The sequence below is a fragment of the Orcinus orca genome, chromosome 10 (genome assembly GCF_937001465.1).
Source record: "Orcinus orca chromosome 10, mOrcOrc1.1, whole genome shotgun sequence".
Lineage (NCBI taxonomy): Eukaryota > Metazoa > Chordata > Mammalia > Artiodactyla > Delphinidae > Orcinus > Orcinus orca.
The window spans coordinates 67,420,435-67,439,147 of NC_064568.1; the positions used below are offsets into that span (position 1 = coordinate 67,420,435).

Sequence of the window (18,713 nt, forward strand, 5' to 3'; positions counted from 1 at the left end):
ACCCAAACATAAACTGGAAATTGATTAAAGACCTAAATGTAAGGCCAGACACTATAAAACTCTTAGAGGAAAGCATAGGCAGAACACTCTATGACATAAATCACAGCAAGATCCTTTTTGACCCACCTCCTAGAGAAATGGAAATAAAAACAAAAATAAACAAATGGGACCTAATGAAACTTAAAAGCTTTTGCACAGCAAAGGAAACCATAAACAAGACAAGAAGACAGCCCTCAGAATGGGAGAAAATATTTGAAAATGAAGCAACTGGCAGGGGATTGGTCTCCAAAATATACAAGCAGCTCATGCAGCTCAATATCAAAAAAACAAACAACCCAATCCAAAGATGGGCAGGGGACCTGGATAGACATTTCTCCAAAGAAGATATACAGATTGCCAGCAAACACATGAGGGGATGCTCGACATTACTGATCATTGGAGAGATGCAAATCAAAACTACAATGAGGTGTCACACCTCACACTGGTCAGAATGGCCATCATCAAAAAATCTGCAAACAATAAAAGCTAGAGAGGGTGTGGAGAAAAGGGAACCCTCTTGTACTGTTGGTGGGAATGTAAATTGATGTGGCCACTATGGAGAACAGTGTAGAGGTTCCTTAAAAATCTAAAAAAAAACTACCACATGACCCAGCAATCCCACTACTGGGCATATACCCTGAGAAAACTATAATTCAGAAAGAGTCATGTACCACAGTGTTCATTGCAGCACTATTTACGGTGGCAGGGACATAGAAGCAACCTAAGTGTCCATCGACAGATGAATGGATGAAGAAGACGTGGCACATATATACAATGGAATATTACTCAGCCTTAAAAAGAAACGAAATTGAGTTATTTGTAGTGAGGTGGAGGGACCTAGAGTCTGTCATACAGAGTGAAGTAAGTCAGAAAGAGAAAAACAAATACCGTATGCTAACGCATATATATGGAATGTAAAAAAAAAAAATGGTTCTGAAGAACCTAGGGGCAGGACAGGAATAAAGACGCAGAGAATGGACTTGAGGACACAGGGAGGGGGAAGGGTAAGCTGGGACGAAGTGAGAGAGTGGCATTGACATATATACTCTACCAAATGTAAAGTAGATAGCTAATGGGAAGTAGCCACGTAGCACAGGGAGATCAGCTTGGTGCTTTGTGACCACCTAGAGGGGTGGGATAGGGAGGGTGGGAGGGAGATGCAAGAGGGAGGGGATATGGGGATATGTGTATACGTATAGCTGATTCACTTTATTACACAGCAGAAACTAACACAACATTGTAAAGCAATTATACTCAAATAAAGATGTTAAAAAAATAACAAAAAAATAATAAAGTTACTTAGGTCAGTTCCTTATACCTTTAACCACTTCAGTGAAGTGGTTCAATATATTTGTTGTACACAACTGATTCTTCTATCATATTCTGTCTTTAATCCTGGGATTCCCATATGGCCATTTAAAAGAAATTATACATTAAGGTTTACTCTTTGTGTTGTACATTTAAATGGGGTTTAAAAAAGGCATAATGCCATGGATCCAGAGTTATAGTTTCATACATTTAGTTCCATTACCTTAAAAATTCCCTTGTGCTTCAATTATTCAACACCCCCCACCCCCCGTTCCTAGTTTTGCCTTTTTCAGAATGTCATATAATTGGAATCATACAATGTGTAGCCTTTGCGGAGGAAATTCCTTAACTTAGCAATATGCATTTAAGATTCTTCCATGTCTCTTCCTGGCTGACAGCTCATTTTTAAAAAATTACTGAACAATATTCTTTTGTGGGTATGTGCCACATTTTGTGTATCCATTTACTTCTTAAGGATATCTTGGTTGCTTCCTGTTTTGGGCCGTTGTGAATGGAGCTGCAATGAACATTCACAAGAAGGTTTTTTTCTGGACATAAGTTTTCAAGTCTAGGTAAACTTAGATAGACACATGACTGTGGATCATATGATAAGACGATTTTTAATTTTGTGAGAAACTGACAGGCTGTCTTCCTAAGTGGCTGTATCATCTGCATTTTTACCAGAAAGGAGTAAGAGTTCCTGTTGTTCCACATCACCAGCATTTGGCTGTTAATGTTTTGTGTTTTAGACATTCTAAATATATGTTTAGTAGTATCTTGCTGTTGTCTTGGTTTGCAGTTCCCTGATGACAAGTGATGTTGAGCATTTTCTCGTATGATTATTTGGCATACGTAAATCTTTGGTCTGTTCAGATCTTACGCTCGTTTTTCAAGTGGCTTATATATTTTATTATTGTTCAGTTTTAAATATTTTTTGTGTATTTTTGATATGAATCCTTAGATACGTATTTTGCAGATGTTTCTACCAGTCTGTGGCCTACCTTTTCATTCTCTTAACTGAGCCTTTTACAGAGCAGAAGTTTTTTTAATTTAGTAAAGTCTAGTTCATCAGATTATTTTCATGGATTGTGCTCTTGATATTATATTTAAAATCTCGTCACCTCACCCCAGGAGATGGTGATTTTCTCCTGTTTTATATTTAAGTTTATGTTACATTTTAAGTTAACTTTTGCATAAGGTCTAGGCTTTTATATGTTTATATGTATACATATATGTGTGTGTGTGTGTGTGTGTGTGTGTGTATATATGTATATAGTTCCAGGCACCATTTGTTGAAAAGACTTTTGTCCATTGAATTGACTTTGCTTCTTTCCCAAAAGAACTGTTGACTATGTTAGTATTGGTCTATTTCAGGACTTCTTACATTGTTACATTGATATATGTATCTGTTCTTTGCCAGCACCACACTGTCTTGATTTCTATATTGTAATAAATATTGAAATCACAAAAAAAAGGGAAAAAAAGAAATTCTGTACCCTAATTAATAATTCTCCATTCCCCACCCCCGCCAGGCTTCTGACAGCCACCATTCTACCTTCTGTCTCTATGAATTTGACTACTCTAAATCCATCATAGGAGTGGAATCATACAGTATTTGTCCTTTTGTGACTCGCTTATGTCACATATAATGTCTTCAGTGTTCACCCATGTTATAGCGTGTGTCAGAATTTCGTTCCTTTTTAAGGCTGAATAATATTCCATTGTGTGTATATACCACATCTTGTTAATCCATTCATCTGTTGATGATTCATTCATCTGTTGCTTTCCCCTTTTGGCTTTTGTGAATGTACTACTATAAACATGGATGTACAAATATCTGTTCACGTCCCCTTGTTCAGTTCTTTTGGGTACATACCCAGAAGTAGAATTGCTAGGTTGTATGATAATTCTGTTTTTAATTTTTTAAGGAGCCACCGTACTGTTTTCCATAGTGGCTGCGCCATTTTACATTCCCACAAGCAGTGTACAAAGGTACCCACGCCCTCCCTCTTGGTTGATAGCTCGGTTGAATACAGAATCAGAATTTTGAGGTTACTGTTCCATGTTTCAGTATGAATAATGAAGTTAGTTGGAATCTAAGTCCTTTGTAAGTAATCTGTTTTTTCTTCTCTAAAAGATGTAAGAATATTCTTTATTCTTGGAGTTCAGATATATCACCAGGATATATCTAGATATTTGTCTTCTTTCCTTAATTTCTGCGGAGCCCTTAATTGCTAAAGACAAGTCTTGGAATCTCCAGGAAATCTTCTATTTGTTTTCCTTCATTGTCTCTATTCTCTGCTTCTAGGACTCTTATTAGACAGACTTTGGACTTTTGGACTTATTGCTTCATCACTAGTGTGTAGAAATATGATTCAATTTTATATATTCATCGTGTATACTTCAACCTTGCTGAACTTATTTATTAGTTCTAACAGGTTTTTTTTTTAGTGGATTTCTTAGGATTTTCTGTGTATAAGACCATGACTTCTGCTAATAGAGATAGTTTTACTTTTTCCTTTCCAATCAGATAACTTGTATTTCTTTTTCTCACCTAATTGCCCTGGCTAGAATCTCCAGTACAGCATTGAATAGAAGTGGTGAAAGTGGACATCCTTGTCTTGTTCCTGATCTTAGGAGGGAAGCTTTTCCTTAGGAGCTGCTTATTTTTGAATTGAGAATTCTTGACGTGCTACAAAATTCAGAGGTATTCCCTCTTTCCCTCCCCCACCTCTCAGCCGCCCAGCCCCCGGTGGGGGCAGCCCCATTAGCCACTCTCATTTATGAGCATGTACCTCTTTTCTGTTATGACATTATTACTTTCCAGGCAGATGACTATCTGCTGTGCTCACTGGTCTGCCTCTTGCTTCTTGTAGTGTGTCTTGTCCATCTGGCATCCAGTGCGCCTGGAGCTTCCTCATTCTTTTTCACTGCTCCCTCCTCTCTTTTATGTGTGTACCACCCCCCTGTTTATTGATGGGCGTACAGGTGATTTCCAGTCTTTTGCTGAGTGAATAACCTTCACATGTATCATTTTGCACACAGATATAACAGACAGATTGATATGGATGCAATGCGACAGATGCCGTGGCTGGCGGAGATGTGTGTGGGAACTGCCGGGAGGGAAGGAGATAAAGGCTTTCAGAGGAGGCTGGTTAATGGAGCCTTAAGAAAGGCTCAGGGTGAGCATTTGGCATCTGGGGTGGGCCTCGCAGGCTGGGCAGAATTGCAGCAGGCTGAGATGGTGTAGGAAGCACAAGTGTGAGTAAGAGAGCAGCAGCTCAGATGTGATTGGGGAAATCAAGAGTATTGTTTATCTATTGCTTCATAACAAATGACCCCAAAACTTAGTGGCGTAAAACAACATTTATGATCTGGCAGTGTCTGTGGGTCAGGAGGCAGTTACACAAGGGCCTGAATATTAGGAGGCAGGTGTTTTGCGAGCCGTTTTAGAAGGCTGCCTCCAATAGCAAGTTGCAGTGAGGATGGGATTGACTTGGAGCCGGCTGGAGGTGGGGTGGAGCCATTAATGTAGGTAATCTTACATGCTCGGCTGGGAGGTTGGGATTGATGTGAGAACATGGGAGCCACAGAAGGCCTTTGAGCAGGAGAATAATGTGATAGGCGTTATCTAGGACAGTTAATCTGCTAGGATTATACCAGACGGGTTAAAATGGAGAGTGATACACAGGCAGAGACTTAGATTAGGAGAGGTCTGTATTAACCGAACTGAAAAGTTTCTGGCCTTTAGTAACAGTTGCTACGCATGGAGCACCTTCTCTGTACCATGTACTTTGGCTGTGTTTTCTCAACTCTTCTGTCTTAGAAACGACCACAAAAAGAAGGTATTACTGATGTATATTGTTTGCAGCTGAGAAAACTAAGCCTCTGAGAGGTTAAGAAAGTCGTGTATGGTGCACAACTAGTAAGTTGCAAAGTGGCACTCAGGTCTGCCTGGCCTTTAGGACCGTGCCTTTGGGTGGCAGCGTGAGTGGAAAGGTGGGGATGACTGTGGAGACAAAGCCTTGGCCCTTCCCTGGGTGCTGAAGGGAGACGGAGGAGTCTGAGAGGTTGATTTTTTGAACCTAGGTGGCCAGGACAAAGATGACACTGTAACAGGAAAGAAGAGAGGCCAGTGGGTCGCTGCTGTGATGGGGGAAGGTGAGTCATCCTGGAACACTGGGTGCTTGTTGGCAGGGTCCTTCCCGGTTATAGGGGATCATAAATAGTTCCCAGACTTCGTGTATGAAGATGTGCTTTTGGCCAAAAAGCGCTCTAAAAGTGGGAGCTTCTTGGTCAGAGGGTTCTGTGAGGAGGTTCTTTGTTTGAACACTGTGTTTTCGTGTTCCCTCAGCAGTCTGAGTGGGGCCTCTGCCACATTCTGCTGGTCAAAGCAGTCCCTGGACCAGCCCTGATTCAAGGAGGGAGGAGTAGCAAGGGCAGCCATCTTTAACCCACTAAGGGCCAGTGATGCAGAGCAGGGATTCGAACTCACAGCTGTGTGACTCAGACCCAGGGCTCTTTCTGCCACACCACCCTGCATTCCTTTCTGCTTCCGACTCCTTGGGGCCTGTAGAGCTTGCTGGCTCACGTGTGTTGTTGTAAGGGAACTAATTTTTATTTTGGCCTCCCAGAGCAGCAGTTGCACTAGTCACCTCTTTTTCACACGTTAGCCTCCAGGATCACCATGCCTGAGAGAACCTTCCAAAATTGGCTTTGTCTGGGGGAATCAGCTGGCTGTCCCCCAGGCTCTTTGGCACTGATTGCTGAACACGCCTGGAATTTCCCCTTCTGCACTTAGTGCTGGCCTGTGGGATCCCTGCAGTGCTGCAGCCAGATGTGCAGACGGGCCCCATTACCAGTTGTCCCAAGTGGTGTCTAGTCCAGTGATTCCCAGGCAAGACTCAGCTGGCAGATTCACCAGGGAATTTTGGAAGAAAGGTAGTTTCCTGGGCCTTGTCTCAGGCCTCTCGAATTAGAATTTCCAAGAATGAACTCCAGGAATCTGCGTTTTAAAGCTCCCCATTGACCTGAGGGGGCAGCCTGGTTGGAGAACCACTGACTTCTCAGAAAGGTGCCCTTGAAGTCACTGATCAGAGTTCAAGTGGGGCCTGAGAATGACGGTCCTGAGGGCCTCACACCTCACAACCAGGAAGTGACTCCTGAAAGCCTCCAGGTTTCTGACTGCATCTGCCCAAAGGATGCTCTTTTGCATTTTTAAAAAAAATTATTTTATTTATTTATTTTTAGCTGCGTTGGGTCTTCATTGCTTCGTGCGGACTTTCTCTAGTTGCGGCGAGCGGGGGCTACTCTCCGTTGCGGTGCGCGGGCTTCTCATTGCAGTGGCTTCTCTTGTTGCAGAGCACGGGCTCTAGGCGTGCGGGCTTCAGTAGTTGTGGCTCATGGGCTTAGTTGCTGCATGGCATGTGGTATCTTCTTGGACCAGGGAACAAACCCATGTCCCCTGCATTGGCAGGCAGATTCTTAACCACTGCACCACCAGGGAAGTCCCCATGTTTGGTTTTAAAAGAGAGAGCAAGAGCGAGAGTGAGAGAGAGAGAGAGAGTGTGTGTGTGTATGTGTATGTGTGTAATTTTGAATGAATCAAAATGTAAGCATACTGATAAATTTTGCCAAATTCCAGAAAGTTACACTAATTTACCCTGTCTCAGCAGTATGTGAGAGTTTCTGACTCCCGGTTCCCTTGAATCTGAGTTAACGTATAAAGGAAGTCCCGTGGTCTTCTGAAATGTAACACTCTCTGACCTTGGAACCAGTTAGTTTGGAGTCAATGCTCACATTTCCCTTTCCTTGGGCCACCAGGGTCTTGCGTGTTGGGTGAGACGGTGGTGTCTGGGAGCTCTGACCTCCTCAGTCCTCACTGTGGCTCCGTGGTATTGCATCATTTCCTGTCTCCCTTAGGCCACGTGGCATTCTATGGCCACTTGCCCTGTCACGTGTGGAGGTGTTGGGGAGTGAGTAAAGTTGGGTTGGTCAAGTGTGTGTAAGAAGACATTGGTTCGGGCTTCCCTGGTGGCACAGTGGTTAAGAATCCGCCTGCCAATGCAGGGGACACGGGTTCAAGCCCTGGTCCGGGAAGATCCCACATGCGGCAGAGCAACTAAGCCCGTGTGCCACAACTACTGAGCCTGCGCTCTAAAGCCCGCGAGCCACAACTACTGAGCCCGCATGCCACAATTACTGAAGCCCGCACACCTAAGAGCCCGTGCTCCGCAACAAAAGAAGCCACGACAATGAGAAGCCCGCGCACCGCAATGAGAAGCCCGCGCACCACAACGAACAGTAGTCCCCGCTCGCCACAACTAGAGAAAGCCTGCACAGAGCAACAAAGACACAGTGCAGCCAAAAATAAAATAAATAAATTAAAAAAAAAAAAAGACGTTGGTTCCAGCTGCTGATTTATATGCCTTCTGACGTCATCAAGAGAGATGTCACTCTCGAAGTTGCATGTCTTCAGAAGTAGAAATGAAGAAATGCTTCCAGGAAGCCCAACGCAATCAGCCCAACCCTCTGAAGGTGGTGGGCACCCACGCAGCTGGTAAACGCTGCCTGAGTCACCACTGGCCACAGTCCCTGCTCCTGTCCACACAGTTCCTGTCTGGGAGGACCTGCCCAAGACAGTGGCCAGGGACGTGGTGTAGGTCTCCCCAGGTCATGGTGGCAGACTCTTGGCTCTGGTTTCACAGCAGTTCTTTTCTCCAAAGATGAGTTGTGGCGTCTGCCTGTTTTTTGGATAAGTCTGTGGATTGTACACTTGCGATTTGAAGGAAGAGCTGGATGGCCAAGGCAGAGCTTTTACGTAGCAGAGCTGTATCCCTGTGTGGAGTCAGTTAAGACTCTCCAACAACAGCTGGCTGGTTATCCTTTTATTCATCTCTCATGGTTTTCGTGTCACATTCTCCTTGGAGTTTGGTCCAAGCCTTCTTCCACTCACCCCTATCCCTCTCAAGAAGATGCTGCCTCTTGTCACTGTGGAGATCACAAGCGTTACAGATGCCGTAACTTCTTTCCTTGCATCTCAGAGATCTCTCGTGTTTGGGCCCTCACATACTTGTTTGTTTTATTATTACTATTACTGTTATTACCAAGTGCCTGCTTTGTGCCTAGTACCTTATTAGACTCTGGAAAGATGCAGCAGGAGATTGGCCCTGCCCTCTGGGAGATGAAACATCTCTTTTCTCCCTTCCTCTCTGACTGTGCCTTTGCTGCCCTGGTTCCTCTTCCTCTTTCCCCTGCCTGAGTGTGAGCGTCTGGGGGCTCCTGCCCCTTCTCTGCCAGACCTGCTCTTCCCACAGTCCCCACCTTAATGGGAGCATCCCCACCCCCCTGGTCACCTGATGGGCACCCTTCATGTCTCTTTTAATCAGTCACCAGATCTTGTCAATTCTTCTTCCTTAATATCTTTACTGCTTTTTGCCTTAAAGTCTGATGACACTAGTGCTACCCCAGCTTGTGGTTGTTATTTGCCTCATATTTTCAACCTTTCTGTGTCATCACATTTTAGGAGTTTCTTTCATAAACAGAACGTGGCTGGATTTAAAATTTTAAGTCAGATCTGAAAATCTGTCTTAAATGAGTTTAATTTATTTACATTTTGGGGTTTGACTTAAATATATTATGTTTTTGAGTCCTTTCCATATGCTTTCCTTTTTTGCCTGTTTTTCTCCTTTCCTGCCTTCTGTTAGATTGACTGAGTTTTCTTTATTCTCGTTACTGGTCTGAAAATTATACACCTTATTTCTGTTCTTACTCCTACATTTTCTCTTCTTACCCCCCATCTTTTTACTTTGGAGAAAACATGAAAATAATATAGTGAACATCTGTATTCTTTTTACTTGCATTTAATGCATTTCTCTCTTTATCGCTATATACTTTTGTTTAGAACCATTCGAAAGTAAGCGTAGACTTATTTTTCTTTTTCTTCCTCAGGATTTGGTGTGCTACTTCTATCGAGAGACTCACTTAAAATTTTTTTTTTTTTTGTATTTTGGAATAATTTTAGATAAATTTAGATTTAGAGAGTTTCTGTACACCTTTACCCAGCGCTCCCTAATATTAACATCTTATATTTAATTCTCTTTTAAATTTTGGGAAATTCTCAGTCATTCTCTTTGGTTCCCTCCCAGTTTTTGTACTCTAGCCTCCCGGAATTCCTCTTAGACATCTGTTCACCATTCTACCATCCAGGTCTCTTATATGTTTTTTCTGTGCTGCTTTATCTCTTTAACCATCTGAATCTTCTCATTTTGTTAGCCCTTTCACATTATTTTATTATTCCTGATTCTTGGGATGCTTCCTCCCTTTTTGTGTCTGATGCTGTCCCTCTTGGTGGTTTATTTCTGTGTGGTTTGTAACTTTGGGTTGTGAGCTCATCTTCAGGAAGGACTGTCATGGGCAACTTTTGTGTCCTGGGGTGTGAAAGTATCCCTAAGAACAGTTTGCATCTGGTGGGGCCGTAGGGTTAAAGGTCCTGGCTCAGTTTTTATGTTCACTTCTCAGTTTGGCACCCCTTCACCACTCTCAGTGTAAAATCAGATTCGTATCCATGGGTGGGGCTAGCTTAGTAGTTGAGTTTCTTATGGGTGACTTTCACCCTTCCACAGAGCCTTGGAGAAATGGCCAGCTCCTTATTGCTTTTCTGTACTGGGCAGACCTTTGAGGTTCATGTTGATATCTGGGCTCAAAGCCACAGCCAGACATTATAACTACTTCATGTGTGGGTTCAAAAGTCCACAGGTCATTCTGGTGTCAGTCCCACTTATTGTTCATGTTTCCCTTTTTCTTGTCATTTCTGGCACATGGGGTATTTTTCTTTCAAATTTGGCTGTATGTTTAAGGATATCATTTATCTTATCTAGTATTTCTATGACTGTGACCATAGTGGGAAGGGGAAGCTCTTTCACATTAATTCAGTCCATTATATTGCTGAAAGTTCAAGTCCAAATCCTTAGTATAGTGTATGCAGCCCTTTGCGATCCAGCCCCCATCTACCTCTCCTGCGTAAACTTAGCTTTCAAATTTTACACTTCAGCAAACTGAACTATTTGTACACCGCAAACTGTAATGTTTAAAAGCTCAAGTTTTAGAGTCCAACTGTTCGGTTTGGAACCTGTCTTCATCCTTTCATAACTTGTGATCTTGGACAAGGTACTTATCCTCTCTGTGCCTCAGTTTTCTCCTCTGTAAAGTGGCAGCATCTGGCATATAGTAAACCTAATCCCTGTTAGTTCCGTCCATGGCTGCTGTCTCCAGGAGGCCACACCCTCAGGCTTCTGCACATTTGCACATGCTTGTTCCTCCCAGGAAGTGCCCTTGACTGCCTTCCTTAATTCCTCTCGACAGAATGGCTTTTGCTCTTTCTGTGCTTGGTGTCTCTTTCTATAGTAATTATCACTCTGTAGGTCATTGTTTGTTTACGTTTCCTTTCCTTCCCAGATGCCGGGACCCCTGAGAACAGGGCCTTGTTTTTCTTGGTGCTTGAAGCTCCTGGCATTCTCCCTGTCACTTGGTGGCTGCTCAGTGTGGCCTGTTGAGTTGAATTGCATTGAATTTCTCTGGTTGAGTAGAGGCAAGGGCTTGGGAGTGGTATGAGACCCAGATGCAGGGAAAGAGAGCAGGAAAGATTTTTTTTTGGCACGTTTTGTGCCAAGTTGATGGAAATGTGGCTGGGACACAAGGTAGCAATTCTCAGTCTAGGTGAGGGTGCCAGAGACTTAAAGCAAGCCAGTGGCCAGAAAAAGCCACTAAAGCCTGCAAATTAAAGTAGTTTCCGGCCTTAAGAATGCATGTCCCACTTTCCATCCCCAAACTCAGCTTCTCTGAGTGCCAGGCAGAGGAATACAAACTAATTATAATCCCTAGTGGACCCTGAGAGCCTATAATTTTAGAATAAGGCTGCATTTCTGAAAGGGACAGTTGCTCTCAGAGTAGATGATTCTACATGCCGGGGGCCTCGAAGGAGACCAGGGTGTGAAAGTTCAGTAGCCAGCTGTTCAGAGCTAAGTGTCACCCCACGCCCACGCCTGCGCAGTTAAGGTTTCTGCCCCACTGAGATTTCAGCAGCCAAAAGAGGCAGATTGGATAGGCCTGGGCAGAGCTAAACAGCCTGTGCCATCCCTCCTCAGCTCTACCTGAATTCTCTGGACTCTTGGGATTCTATCACAGGAATAGTCTCAGAAGAGAAGGGAAGTTGATCTTTGAAGATCCCCAGAGGGTGTCCGTCAGACAGTAGTCTGGTGGGAGTGGTGAACAATGACAGCACTGACTTTCAGTCCCCTTGGCTGGGATTTCAGGACTCATTTCAACTCAGAGGTGGGCACAGGGCCTGGGGTGGTGGACAACTTGGGCCAGTACACACGGTTCCCAATAGTTCTTTCCTGACGACTCTGGGTGTTCACTACTGTGCCGGGTGCTACTGCTGAAGATACCAAAATAGTAATGCCAAAGTCCCTCTCCTCAGAGAGGAGAGCTTGCCGTCTAGTTGGAGAGAATTCCTAGCGCACAGGAAGCTGCAGCCTGTTGCCCAAGACAGTAATTCCGTGTGATGCCGCTGTGTGCAGATGTGCCCCTTTGACAGCCTGGTGCTTTTGCTCAAAAGGAGCTCTTCTTTTTCTGAGGTTTGACCATCGGTTTATTTTTGTCTTGGATGGTTTGTGAGCACCGTTAAAGACTGGTTCCAGATTGTTAGGACCACCTTTTTTTGTTACTGAGGATGGCCCCAAGCGTGTCTTTAAGAACCCCTCCTGGACTTCTCTGATGGCGCAGTGGTTAAGAATCCCCCTGCCAAGGCAGGGGACATGGGTTCGAGCCCGGGTCCGGGAAGATCCCACATGCTGCAGAACAACTAAGCCCATGCACCACAACTGAGTGTGCACTCTAGAGCCGCAAGCCACAACTACTGAAGCCCATGCACCTAGAGCCCGTGTTTCCCAACAAGGGAAGCCACCGCAGTGAGAAGCCCACGCACCACAACAAAGGGTAGCCCCACTCGCCACAACTAGAGAAAGCCCATGCGCAGCAACGAAGACCCAATACAGCCATAAATAAATAAATAAATTTATTTTAAAAAATATTAAAAAAATAAATAAGTGGGGGAAAAAAAACCTCCTTCTCTCTTCCATGTCTTTAAATAATGACAGGTTTACAGTGTCACTTGCTGATCTCCAAGGTCTCGTCTTCTAGGGGCAGATCACCAGCTTGCTGCTTTTGAGGCATCAAGATTTTTCCTGTGGGCTCTTGGATCATTTCTTTGCCTTTTCTAGTCTGATGCCATTTTTCTAGAAGAGTGATTGCTAAATCAGGCTCTCTGGGAGTGGGTTTTGGAATCTGCTATTGAAGATCAGAGGAAAATTGAGCAAAGTGAGATCTGAAACAGTTATGGATGGATTTATGGATGGGGACTCCAAGTGACTTAGGTGATCTTTAGTCTCAGGCAGTTGTGGAAGCTCCACTAGGTTGTAAAGGACCCAAGTTCCTTCCACTTCCCTGCTTTGTCATTCTTAGGGTGTGGCTGTTGTTCTTATTGTCCAAAATGGCTGCCATGGATCCAGCTATCACACCCACATTCCAGGCAGCAGGATAAAGAGAGAAGGGAGGATGATGTCCCCCCCGCCCCAAGGCTACTTCAAATAAGTCTTCTGCCTCTTCCATTTTTTGTGACTCAGGGGAGGTTATTTAATATGTCAGAGCCACAGTTACCTCAATTTTTAATTTATTTATTTATTTATTTTTGGCTGCATTGGGTCTTCATTGCTGTGCGCGGACTTCCTCTAGTTGTGGTGAGCTAGGGCTTCTCTTCGTTGCGGTGCACAGGCTTCTCATTGCGGTTGTTTTTCTTGTTGCGGAGCATGGACCCTAGGCACACGGGCTCAGTAGTTGGGGCTTGTAGGCTCTAGAGCACAGGCTCAGTAGTTGTGGTGCACAGGCTTAGTTGCTCCACGGCATGTGGCATCTTCCCAGACCAGGGCTCAAGTCCGTGTCCCCTGCATTGGCAGGCGGATTCTTAACCACCGCGCCACCAGGGAAGTCCCACCTCATTATTTATTTATTTATTTATTTATGGCTGCGTCGGGTCTTACTTGCAGCACAGGGGCTCTTTCCTTGCAGCGCGCGGGCTTCTCTCTAGTTGTGGTGTGGGCTCCAGAGTGTGTGGGCTCTGTAGTTGCAGCACGTGGGCTCTTTAGTTGTGGTGCGTGGGCTTAATTGCTGTGCGGCAAGTGGGATCTTAGTTCCCCGACCAGGGATCGAACCCACATCCCCTGCATTGGAAGGCAGATTCTTAACCACGGGACCACCAGGGAAGTCCCATCCTCATTTGTAAAATGGGCATGATAATACTTACATCAGGAGGATGAGGATTAGAGAGAATGGTACAGAATATGGCACTGTGCCCAGCCCACAGTGAGTGCTCTCTAAATAGTGACTGTTGCCAGAGGACACTTGAACTCCATTCCCTTTCCCTTCTTTCCCTATCATCTCTCCATGGTTTACACCTGCCCCTCATCTTCCCCTTTCCTTTCCTCCAGCACCCTTTGCCCTCTCTTCCTACCCTGCCTTCCCCCCACGTCCCCTCTCTTGTCTGCCCCTCATTTTCCCGCTTCCTCTCCTGCTGCCATCGCTCATCATCTTCATCCTCTACTTCCCCACCTTGTACTACCTCTTCCTTGTATTGCTTTTGTCCTTCCATCTTCCTGATGTCCATAATTAATGGAAAATTATCATTATATTACAAGGACCAGAGGTTAGAGGTGGTGACTGGCCTTTGAACTGCAAGTCAGCAGTGAGTAATTTAAGAAAACCAAGTTTAATTGGTTTATTCATTAATTCATTAGGAGTTACATTTGGCAGCCAGTAAGCAGAGACCAGAAATAGCAGTGGCTTAAACCACCAGAAGTTTATTCTCTGTTAGGTTTTTAAAAGAAACCTGAGGAAGACAATCTAGGTATGGTGTCTCTGCTTTGCCATTCTTAGTGCATGGCTTCCAACCCCGGGGTTGCATATGGTCTAAGATGGCTGCTGGAGCTCCAGCCATCATGTCAAGTTTCCAGGAAGATGTGGGGAGAAGATTAAAAGGACATATGCTAACTGTCTCCCCCTTAAGGAGCTTTGCTGGAGGTCCCACCTAATAGCTCCCACTTCCCTTCATTTGCCTCCCATAGCTGCAAGGGAGGCTGAGAAGTCTTTTAGATGGACACATTGCCAACTGAAATAAAATTGGGATTTTGTAACTAAGGGAGAAGAAGAGAGTAGATAATTGTATAAACAATTTGCAAGGTCCGCCACCATTTCAGCATTAATTTAGCACCTCCCGTCTGCTAGTTATTAGGACCAGTCAAGGAGTCCCCATTCCAGAGGGGAGACATAGATAAGCAAACAAATACAGTACTGAGTAAGGGTAAGTGGGGCAGAATGGAGGAAGGCATGAGGAAGCACACCTCACCCACCAGCCAGTGGGCACCCGAGCAGCCTCCGGAATTTATCACACCAGTGTTCTTCTCTGATGTTCAGTTCTCCTGTGCCCTCTCCTCTGCTCTTTCCCTTTTATCGTTATCATCATTGTTGTTTTTGTGGTTTTGCCCCTTCATACTAACGCCAGCAATAGTCCCCCAGAACCTGAGGAAGTGGGAACAGTTGGCAGCTTAGTGGGAGTCTCTGGGATGGGAGCCACGTGTTTGCAGAGCCAAGTTCCAGGCCCATAGACAGTTAGAGACTGATGGCAGGAGTGCAGCCTGTTCCTGGACACGCCGTGGCACTGCCAGGAGATACTGCTTCAGGAATGGGGTTGTCATTGGGAGGGATGTTTCTGACCAGGCACCTGGCATCAGCTACACTGTGCTGTCCCTGGCAGCTTGTAACAACGTGAACCTTTGAGAGTAGTAAAATCCTTCTCCTGTAAAATAGGTATGAATATCTTATGTACATTGATTAATCAGGAATCTCAGGATGCTGTAGTTAATTGTATGTAAAGAAAATACAGCTTCTGTTTACTATAAAATTTCTGTACCATTAAACATTGATATTCCTTCTTGGAACTAAAAGGGAATTTTAGGAATAATTTATAGAACCCGCAGTGTCTTTGATTTCAATCTCAGAAACACCTGTTGCCCTCTCTCCTCTTCCCCTCCTCGCCCTTTGGGAAGTGAGGGAGGCATCGTGGAGCTTGCTGCAGAGATTTTTTTTTAAGGCATATCCCAGCCTTTAAGATTTAATCTTTCAGGGAAGGCTGAAGGATTAAAAGGTTGTTAGTTCTGACCCAGGACACTCCTTATGAGTTTGGACTGTGACCCTGGGCAAGTTACTTAACCCTCCTGTCCTTGGTTTCCTCCTCTGTCAAATTGTAGTCCTGATTATTATAAGGATTAAGAGGCACGTGGGAAGCACTTGGTATATGTCAGTTATTTTCGCTGCTTTTTCCCACTGTGGTTGGACTGACAGGTTGGGGCCAGAATGTGGGAGGCCTTGGATGCTGCATGTAAGGAGTTGGAATTTTATTCTTTGGGCACAAGAGACCTGCAGAGATTTGTAGGCAGGGGTGTGACAGATCATGTCTGGGCTTAGGAATGTCACCAGCAGGAGTAGGGAGGTTGGACTGGAGCAAGAGAGTGTCTAGAGGCAGGTCCAGGTGAGAGGTGGGCAGGACCTGAGCCAGGACAGCAGCAGAGTCAGGGGAAGGGGACAGTGGATGGTTGAAAAGTCAGTGGTGAGTAGGGACCCGATGGTGCTGGTGTTTCAGCCTGTGTGACTAGGAGATGGTGTCCCATTGATGGCACAAGAAGCACTGGAGGAGTCGCAGGTGGAAGGTGGCAGGAGAGGAAAGAAGCACGTGGTGATCAGCTCCGCAAACACAAACTGAGCACATGCCACCTGCCAGGCACTCTGCTAGGCACAAGGGTCAGGGATGTCTGAGGCCCGGCACAAAGATCAGCGATCGCATTTTGGATTCATTAGGAGGCCCTACAAGTCCTCCGTGGGGTGTTGAGACCGTCAGTAGGAGAGCAGCCCAGGACAGAGATGGAAGATGCAGTCACAGTGTGCGAAAACCCCAGTGGGTGGTTTGTGCGTGAGAAGGGAAGCCAGCCAAGGATAAACCCAGGGAAGGGTGTGTGTAAGGGAGGTTTCAGGGGTGGGTAAAGTAAAAGCGAGCAGCAGAGGGCAGAGCGCCCGGAGGAGAGGGCTTCAAGAAAGTGGTGGCAGTGCTCTTGCACTGTGTGATGGAGGCAAAGGGCCTCTTAGATTGGTGGGCAAGAGGAGGTCGTTGGGAGCCTTGGAGAGCCAGAGGCAGCTTCTCACTGGTGGTTGTTATACTCTGCATAGTGCGCAACAGTTTGCCCTGAGCATTCATTGTCATGCCCTCTCCCTAGCCTATCAGGCAGGGATGTGGCCCCATTTTATGGCTGAGAAGCTGAAGTGAAGCCCAGCCAACTCACCTGACCCCACTGGGCGGGGTGGGGGTTGGTTGCTTCCTAAAGGAGGGGCTTCCTCAAGGACAGCACGGACCTGGCCAGGTGAGGCAGGGGGCTGACAGTACTTGGTCAATACCACCCACCCTACCAAGTGGCCCAAATGGGTCTAGGCCTGGGAGTGGCCTGACTTCCCCACCTCTGGACAACTATGCAAACCCAAGGTTGGGAGAAGCAACTAGAGGGAGAAAGCAGAAGGACAAGGACCTCCAAGGAGCTGCTCTCTTCCCGGCTCCATGCAGCACAAGGCAGGGCTTCCTGGGGCCAGAAACAACCATGTGCTGGACATAGGGAGAAAGACTGCAGCAACCTGTCTGCAGGGGCCTGTCTGTCTGCCCATCTCATCTCCAGGGCTGCCCATTCTGAAGCCTCACCCTTGACTTTGAGGAGTCACAGGACCTTCCGGGTCAACCAACAAACTCCCGCAGCCAGGTGACAGTGTGGTGGATTCTGCTGTTGCCTTCCTGCCTTATGTTTGGGTGGATCCTGGGTTGGGGTCTCATTCTTGAAGTTAGACTCCTTGAAGCTATCCCCTCATCCCCCCAGTGTCCCCCCAAGATCCAAATAATCCAAGTACCAGATGAACCAAGTACTGTCATCCAAGTGCCAAACACCTCCCTGACCTACCCTCTTCCTTTCTCATCTGAATTACTCCAAAGTCTCTCAGAGGCCCCCGGCTTCCATTCTTTGCCCCCTCCCCAGTCTGCAGGCAGACCACAAATCTGGTCACATCTACTTCCAGGGTTAGGACTCTTCAAAACGTCCCTGCTACCATAAAAACAAACCCAGACTGTTGGTTGTGCTGTCCAAGGCCCTTCCTGATTTTACTACTCGCAAAGGTTCACGTTGTTACAAGCTGCCAGAGACAGCACAGTGTAGCTGATGCCAGGTGCCTGGTCAGAAACATCCCTCCCAATGACAACCCCATTCCTGGAGCAGTATCTCCTGGCAGTGCCATGGCGTGTCCAGGAACAGGCTGCACTCCTGCCATCAGTCTCTAACTGTCTATGGGCCTGGAACTTGGCTCTTCAAACACATGGCTCCCATCCCAGAGACTCCCACTAAGCTGCCAACTGTTCCCACATCCTCAGGTTCTGGGGGACTCTTGCTGGGGTTAGAATGAAGGGGCAAAAGGCCATATACTTACGATTCCATTTGTATGACATCCTGGAAAAGGCAAAACTACAGGAAGAGAGAACAGACCAGGAGTTAATGATAAATGATGTGGGCAGGTTTACTACAAAGGAGTAGCACAAGGGAATGTCAGTTTCTTTAGGGGGTGATGGCACAGTTCTTTATCTGGATTATGGCAGTGGTTAATCACTATGAGTTTGCCAAAACCCACAGAACTGCACACCAGAAAGGGTAAATTTTAGTGTCTGGAAATTTAAAAATAAAAAATTTTAATTTCACTTTAAGAATAACTTTTAAATATTCAATATTTGTGGTACTATCCTTAGATCACGAAATGATTTTTATTTTTTTCATTTTATGTTAATGTTTTCTTCATTAACATTTTGTTATCAAATATCTATATCAGGTAGAGATAATTTTTACATGTTAATAAAATATGTAATCCTGTCGCATTATATTGTTCCTAGTAATAAATTATGCATGCATTTACTATTATATATTTTTATTTTCTTTTATAGTAAAACCTCTGAAACTTTTTCACAGAAAAATAGTTCAGTTTATCATGATCTCTCATTCTTCTTTAAAAACTCATAAATAAAGTGTTATGAAAGTTATAGAGTAATTTACAATTTGGGGAATTCCCAGGAAATTCTATTCCTCATTCCCGAATCCTGAAAGTTAATAACTGTCGGGAATTTGGAAGCACCAAAGTCTTGACACTTTCCCAGGCAGCCTTTGCTATGATCCCCCGTG

At 45.2% G+C, this 18,713-nt stretch overlaps 1 protein-coding gene across 2 annotated transcripts in view; it reads left to right on the top strand.

Annotated features, from left to right (window-relative positions):
- Positions 1-18,713, top strand: part of PPARD (peroxisome proliferator activated receptor delta) — a 77,016-nt gene that overhangs the window by 20,680 nt on the left and 37,623 nt on the right. The gene's annotated exons all lie outside the window — the stretch shown is intronic.